This window comes from Dinoponera quadriceps, unplaced genomic scaffold, assembly GCF_001313825.1.
Source record: "Dinoponera quadriceps isolate SergipeBrazil2010 unplaced genomic scaffold, ASM131382v1 scaffold936, whole genome shotgun sequence".
In the NCBI taxonomy this organism is placed as follows: Eukaryota; Metazoa; Arthropoda; class Insecta; order Hymenoptera; family Formicidae; genus Dinoponera; species Dinoponera quadriceps.
The window spans coordinates 11,039-19,265 of record NW_014555020.1 but is presented as its reverse complement, the minus strand read 5'-3'; the positions used below and the strand labels follow the sequence as shown (position 1 = coordinate 19,265).

At 38.7% G+C, this 8,227-nt stretch overlaps 1 long non-coding RNA gene across 1 annotated transcript in view; it reads right to left on the bottom strand.

The window, feature by feature from the left end:
* Positions 1–784: 784 nt before the first annotated feature.
* LOC106742802 overlaps positions 785–8,227 on the bottom strand; it is a 13,242-nt gene continuing 5,799 nt past the window's right edge. The window contains exon 3 of the long non-coding RNA XR_001374291.1: positions 785–3,017. This is a non-coding gene — a long non-coding RNA (uncharacterized LOC106742802). The remainder of the gene's footprint in view (positions 3,018–8,227) is intronic.

Below are 8,227 nucleotides of genomic sequence, written 5' to 3'. Positions count from 1 at the left end.
GAGGAAACTCATAATACACGTGACAGTCACGTTAATTCGCCTCTTACACGCAAAATCGCAAGTTTCGCTCGCGGATTGATTTTTTTGATGTTTTAGCGTGGAACTATCGTATTCGATCGAAAAGATTCAAGTCGAAAAGTGAATTTGTATTAGTTTAGGTTTTCTACTGTAGAAACGAAAAAAACGCTCGCTATAGCTTCTAAATCGAAAATATCGTCGGCCCGAGGCTTTGCCTCGATAACTTTACTCTCAAATATTTTAATGAATAACATTATAATGCTCAGTTGCTGTATATATTTATCTGATACAAAGTCTCCTCTCTGGTCGGAGATAATTCATGTTCTCCTTATCTTAGTTGCTATTGGAGCTCTCTTTTCTCTGATTTTACGTTCTCCTCGACGTCTTTTATGAAGCATCTATCGATACATGCATTTTATATCAATATTTAATTTTCTTTTTGATTCTATGTATGGCTCTTCGTATTGTACTAACGATAGCGAGCTCAACTCCTAGGTGAGCAACCACGAATATATATGCGCTAGGAATGAGAGTAGCAAGCTCAACTCCGAGGTGAGGTACCGGGGAAGGGAAGTAGATGTGATGGAACTTATAACTAAGCACATTTACTTGCAGTTCTCCAAAGTGCTTTAGCTAGAATTAAATGATTGGTTTCAATAAATAAATGGTTCTTGATTGTGTATTGTTTCCATAAATGGTTTAGAATTTGGCAATAAAGTAATAAGAATTTAAATTTGACAAAGAACATTTATTTGACACTCTGATTCAGACCTACTTGCTTTATTACACCTGGATAGACTCTAGGCAAGACTCCAAGAATTATCGTTAATTAATTAGAGCTCTATCTGTTCATAGGTTTGAGATGCAGCGTTGGAATAAAACACAAGGCACTTCATACGTCGGAAGATTCGCCCGGAATCGCAATATCAACTTTATTTTAAGAGTATATAAAACAAGACTTACGCTACGGACGGCTGTTACTAGATTCGTGCACACTCAGTAGAGTCTCGCTGTGAAGGCGATAGGATTGGAACTCACTGCTCTGTTATTTAAATTGCCTGAGTTGCCGGAAGCGTTTATATAACCGCTCGATTCTCAGGGAGCAGACCGACTAACCTCGTATGAGAAAGTAAGCCTCTCTAGAGGTAATATTGTGTCGAATTATTAAAACTGGTTGTTGCAAAAAAAAAACAAACGAACGGATGAAAAGATTAATAAATAAACCCCAGGGGTTGCAGCGCGCGGGTTTTTATACTCTTCAACGACAAATGTGGGGAGAGCACCGGATTGGGGGCTCGCGCTTCGGAAGATATCAAAGTAGATCGGTGGCCATGTCGTTAATGAATTATTCTATTGACAAAGATAATGTTGCCCGAATAACATGAGATTTATTCGAAAGGCAGATAAAGTCTTCCAAGATGTTTATGTTATGCCAAACAGATAGAAAATTCTGAGAATCACGTGGTTTGCCCGATCGCTTTATGATGGTACATGTTAATTTATCGTTTCATTTTTAATTCGGGGTCCTTGTCAGTGATGTTCTAATAATATGATTGGTTCGACATTCAGTATTATGTCTCTTAAATAAATTTTAGACATGAATGCTCTTTCACTGCGAGCTTAGTTATGGTGAGATGAATTCCAGTACATTCTTGCTTTATTTAATATTATGTGTGCGTGAATTTTGTAATTGTATAGCGGCGATAATTGCTAATTATATATATACACTCAGGGAAAAAAAAACCGGACACTCGGTTATTTTGTTGTTTATTTCAAACTATTCGTATTTTTGTCGTTATTGTTAAATTAAACGTATGTTGTACTTAAGTATAATGTAAATGAAAGTTAACGAGGTCAGAAATTCATGAGTTTTAATAAAAAGATTGCTTGAAAGCAAATTTGCCAAAACAGCTGAAAACTAAATTAAAATTAATTAAGTGAAAAAATAAAATTTAAGCAACAATTCTCATCGATTTCACTCTTAATACCGCGTATTTCCTCCTCTAGCCTTGCGGAGGGCCTCGAGTTTCCTAGGCATTAAGTAAATGCGCGTCCGGATTTCGTCTTGTGAAACAGAGTCCCACTCTTCAACAAGCATAGTTTGAAGCTGTTCAACGTTTATTAGAAGCGGTGAACGATGTCTAATGCGTCTCTTTATCATGTCCCATAAGTGTTCTATGGGATTCATGTCAGGAGAACATGCTGGCCAATTCATTTTGGTAATCACTACTTCCTCCATGTATTGAGTGACAACTCGAGCTACTTGCGGTCGAGAATTATCATGCATTAACACGAAATTTTCCATAATAAATGCAGCAAATGGGACCACAGCTTCCAGAAGAACTTCCTCAATTTACCTTAGTGCAGTCAAAGATCCATTCTGTATGACAAGCAGTTCGGTACGGGCATGGACATTGATTTCACCCCATACCATAACTGATTGTAATTTAAAAGGCTGTGACTCGCACATGGCTCATGGAGCAAAGCGCTCTCCATATCCTTTCCACACACGGTCCCGGTCAACTAATTGCCCCATACCAAACCGGCACTCCTCTGTGAAGAGAACAACTCCCCACTGTTCATGTGTCCAAGCGAGATGTTGATTTGCGAATTGTCACCTTTCTACTTGATACCTCTCCAGTAGTAGAGGACCTGATGCGGGACGTTTAGACGCAAGGTAATTTTCACGAAGCCGTCTAATAACTGTTTTAGAGCTCACTCTTACATTACGGACAGTTTCGAGTTGACTGCTTACTTCAGAAGCCGTGAAATGACGGTTCCGTAGTATGGTAAGAGCAATAAAACGATCGTCTCCAGCCGTACATTGCAGTCGATCACTATCTTCTCTTCGATCGAGACTTCTGGTGGCCCTAAACCGCTGTACACCATCGCGGATGATAGAGCGGGGCACCACCAGTACATTGGCTATGTACCTAACGCTACATTCTTCGTTGGCCAAAGCCTCTGCCCTAGCGAGATCTTCTCGACTTAAGACCGTACTGTTAAGAAAAGAAAATTAATTAATGGTTAATTTGATTAATTGCTTACCTAAATTCTTGTTAAAACATAAAGAAAATGATTTAAAAAATCAATTAACTCACTCAACAAGTTGGCTATGAAAAGTACTAAATTGAACTGATTTAGTTTGTTTATCTAAATAGTAATTAAAGGGTGTAAAAGTCAACAACAATAAGCCAATAATGTTGTGTTTACGTGTTAAGAGAATTATCAATCGTTGTAATTAGGTATTATAGAAAATAAACAAATAATAAAAATGTCTGTTTTTTGTCCCTGAGTATATATGCGTGGTAATACGTATTGCATTTGATTTAAAATAAAGTAGTGTGTGCAAGGTATTTTCTCATGGCAATTTTGCGTGTGTGATATGCGCTATTATATAATAATTATAATGATAATAATAATATCCGTAACATTATTGAGTGGCTATGGGCGCCATTAGTTACATATAATTAAGTTATATTCTATTTGACGGATGAGTGTTAGCTAATAACGAAAAGTGAAGATTTTATAAACGCTAATGATGCATATATATAACTATTCACACGTATGCGTATAGTCGTAAATATATAAATTCAATTTTTAATTGAGTTTCCTATATTAATTTATAAGTGTTCTCTATAGTAGGTTCTCTATAGTATGTGCGTGTGGTATGATATAGTAGTGAGCGCTCGGGGATACGTCATCGCGGGTAAGATTTTCAATTTATTATAATGTTAAATAAATTTTATTGCCCTTTCCTAATATATGGATTAGGGTGTGGGTTTTAGTGAATATTGTCTGTCGGCGTTTGTGAATCTAATGAATCATAATTTATAACGTTTGGTTCTGTAATTGTTAAATTATTAAGCAAATAAGAACTTTTATATAAGGCGGAGCACGGAGTGTATAATGCGTGCATTAATTATGAAGTATAACGCGGTTCATAGGGTAAGGTATTTTATACAATGCATTTAATATTATGCTTTAGGAATTTAACGCGTGTTCTCTTATTATTGATATTATTGATGGTTGGTACTATAAGTTAACATATAACAATGAATAATGTATAACTGTGTATTTTGTCTTTAAATAAATAAAATGGAATGTTGAATTGTAAAGGTTGTAATAGTTTCATAATTATCACGAATTTGCTTGCTCTGAGTAATTATTTAAATTATGTGAACGTTATATGTGAGCCTCTCGCGTCCAACTACTTTCCGTTAGGTCGGTCTCTGATTGGACGGTCTGCGCTTTAAGAGGCTTGTCTTGATTCCATGGGATACAGGTAGGTGAAAGTGACAGAGGTAATTAATAGATACGGGCGCTGTTGTATAGACAGAGAGCGAAGATATTGTTGGTTCTGCGTCGCACGCACGGTGCCGTTACACGGGCGCACACGTATATCAGGTCGGTGTATGTGTGTGTACGTCAGACAGAGTTTGGTTGTGTGCGTTATTCGAGCGCATCGCGTGTCATGGCATAAGTTTCGGTTAGTGCGTGCCATGACGTGCGGAAGGTCAAGGTTGCGTTTAGCATGTGTTTCTGTGATGTGAAGCTAAGTATTGTTTCGAAATAATATTAAATTTTGCACACAGTATTACGGTTAACAAATTCAATGATTTGGATAAAGTTTTGTGGCGGGGACGTTGTACGGAACTCCGCGCGGTTCGCCGGAAGTGTCTCCGCCGAACACGCCTTCCGATTGTCCACATTGTCGCGGAACCCCCGCCGCCGGAGTTAACGTTGTCACGGATTTCACGTTTCCGCGGCAGAACCGCAGGCCTCAGGGAGGCGAAACTCCGCGTGGTTGTTGGCCCGGAATGTCCCCTTCGATCCTTACATTACTGACGTTCAGGCAGAGGAAAATTTTCTTTAGCTTCTTACGACGAAAGCGTGTTCGACCCGAACGAATTACTTGACAACTTAAATATGGAGAGGTGTACAGAGCAAAATGTATCGCATATTGACGGTCCCGCGATAGATGAGGAAATTAGTAGATTACCAACCACCGTCGCGCAATGTACAAACGGTAGCATAAAGAAAAACCCTTTACCAAAAAGCAAGGAAGGAAAACGCGACTCCTTAGTGGAGGCCTTACTGAATCAAATACGAAACCTCACTACATGCGTAATCGAGCTTAACGAGAAGGTTAACGTACTGCAACTAACACGGAAAAATTCACTAACGTACAAAGGCCCACTGCAACCGGGCACTGGAACAGAAACAGAACGTACGACCACATACATATACATGACCCCCTCTCGGAAGATAGTCTCGCATTGAATTAATTTATAATCGACACCAACAGATAGCGAATAAAGTATGCCAGAGACTTAATACTAACCTTTGATGGCTTCAGTGAAAAGAGTCTCAAGGAATTTTTACATGCTTGCAATTATGCTTACTGCTTAATACACCTTACAAAAGAAACTGCTTAATACACCTTACAAAAGAAATTGCTTTAACTAAGGCAGTAACATGTACGAAATTAAAAGGACAGGCCATGACGGAGATAGAAAACCGAAATGTAACAACCTACCGACAATTGAAGGAAATATTAGAGGCCTACTATTCGAGAGAAAGCTCGACCACACGCGTACAACGCAAATTTAATTTTTTACTGCAGAAAACAGGAGAAGAAACGCATGTCTATAGAAAGAGAGTCGATAGACTAGAGATGAAAATATACGTGTCAGCCACTGACGGCATATTATATACCCCGCTAAAAAAGAGAGCTATACACGAATATATTAAATCTCAAGCGCTAATTAGTTTCCAACTTGGGCTGAATGATTAGCTGCAAACCATAGTGCGATCCCGAGCTCACACTACAATAGCTCAAGCTATTGCCGGAGGATTGGAGGAAGAAAAGATAAAAGGATTAACTAACCACTATAATAATCGGGAAAATGCTTTGTCATATAACAGTCGACTGACGTCATATCCGCGCTCGAGGAAATGTTAGACCTCCGACGTGTCACAAATACGGCAAAACAAGACATCTAGGGAAAGATTGTCGTACTAGCCGTGACGCGAACCGATACACCCTACCAACAATATCGCGTAAACGCGATGGAAAAGTATTACACATATTGCAAGAAGATAAGACATACACGTGAAGAAGGCTGAAAGCTGCATGGGAAACTAGTGGAATACGCTGCACCTAACTTTGGACATCGCGAAGAGCAACAAAATACAAACACAGACAAGCGTGGAATGAACCAGGGAGGCACATCTAACGAAAACAAAAATAAAAACGAGAGACAAAAAAGAGAAAATAAAACGCAAAGTGCTCAAGAATTTCAGATCAACCAAGTGAAGAAAGCTAGGCAAACACGGGGATTGGACTTAGTGATACTCCCGATATGCAAAACCAGACGAGGGAAGATATCGCTTTTACTAGATACAGGGTAGTCAAATTTTTAAATAAAATTGCGGACCATAAAGGGGGAAACTCCCGTGACTGTGGATAAAGTAATGTTAACCAGAGTAACTGGACATCAAACGAGTAGGTTAGGTAAGTGCATCGCAACTACAAAACTAAGGAAACAAATCCTAAAACATAAAATCTACGTGGTAAAAGATGATTTTCCCATCGATGAAGGAATATTAAGGGTAGGTTTCCTGCAGGCGCATAACGCGATCTGCAACTATCAAAGCAGGAAACTGAGAATTTTTGTGATCAATTTATGTTTGTTGCCCTACCGAACATATCAGATACTTGCTCGAAACGAAACGATAATAAAGGCAGCCACAAATGTAAATTCAAAAAGAATCGTAAGAAAAAAAACCTGAAGTTTTTATTGGAAGTTGCCTAGTAAATCCAAACAATTACACGTGTAACGTGAGCGTCATAAACACTACGGAGGACGCGATCGAATTTGCAACCTCATATGTAACTTTAGAATACGTGGCGGATTCTAATGAGAAAAAAATAAATCTGATAAATATGAAACAGAATGGTAAGACGCTTCAACCATGAGTGAAAAAAATTAAAGCAACAATTTCACCTACAACACTTGAACTATGAAGAACAAAAGCAATATACTATTTGTGAGGATTTCAGAGATGTATTCTTTCTCGAATGAGACTGTCTCACTCATACTACAGCTGTGGAGCATCGTATTGCTACTCGAGGTAACGCAACACCGGTAAATATAAGACCATATCGTCTGTCCGAGAAGCACAAGCAGGAAGTGGATTGACAAGTACGAGAAATGTTCGATACTAATATCGTTTGTCCTAGCATTAGCCAATGGAATGCTCCCTTATTGGTAGTGCCAAAGAAAATCGACGTGACCGGAAAAACCAAATTGCGAGTCGTGATCGATTTTAGAAAACTAAATGATCTAACGGTTGGAAATTCCTTCCCGTTACCTGACATAAGTGATATCCTAGTCCAACTTGGAAACTCAAAATATTTTACTACGCTAGACTTAGCGTCATGTTATCATCGAATCCCAATGGGAAGACAGGATAAAAATAAAACAGCATTCTCAACTACGGAATATTTCGAATTCAATCGAATGCCTTCTAGATTAAAAAACGCACTAGCAACCGTCCAGCGGCTATGGAATATCGTACAAGCTGGACTCCAAGGAATAAAATGCCTAGTATATTTAGAAGACATAGTCATCTATGGGTCCAGCCTAGAGAACTATAACAACTGATTAACCTTTTGCGCTCGAGTTTGCGCGGACCAACCAGCAACTCGAGACGTTTCGTAGCGCTTTTGGTGACCTTACTACCTCTAACATAAAATGATTACACACGCAAAGTGACATACAAAACTTTTATATTTTAATATTTAATGTATTTTTACATTTTTATGAGGATAATTTGTTTAACATTAGTCTTTGTAATTTTGTTTTGTATGATATTTCATGAAACAATTGCCGAGATGTATGCCCGGCTTATCGGGACAAGTATCGCAATAATATGTCGTTTGATGTCTTTTGCCATGTTTAGTTCTTTGAGAGCAGACTTTACAATCCTTCCTAACTCCTGTCAGAATGTTGTGTAGCTTTCCATTTAGGCGGTTGTTTTCAGAGCTGGAGGTTGAGGTTGAGGATCGAGCACGTATCTGATGAAAATCTCCAGTCAATTGTTCAACTAAGGTTTTGACATACCTCAAGTGACTTGCCGAAAAGGCAAAACGTAAACAGTTACCGCCGCGCATCGAGTTACCTCAGCGAACCATGTGGTGAGC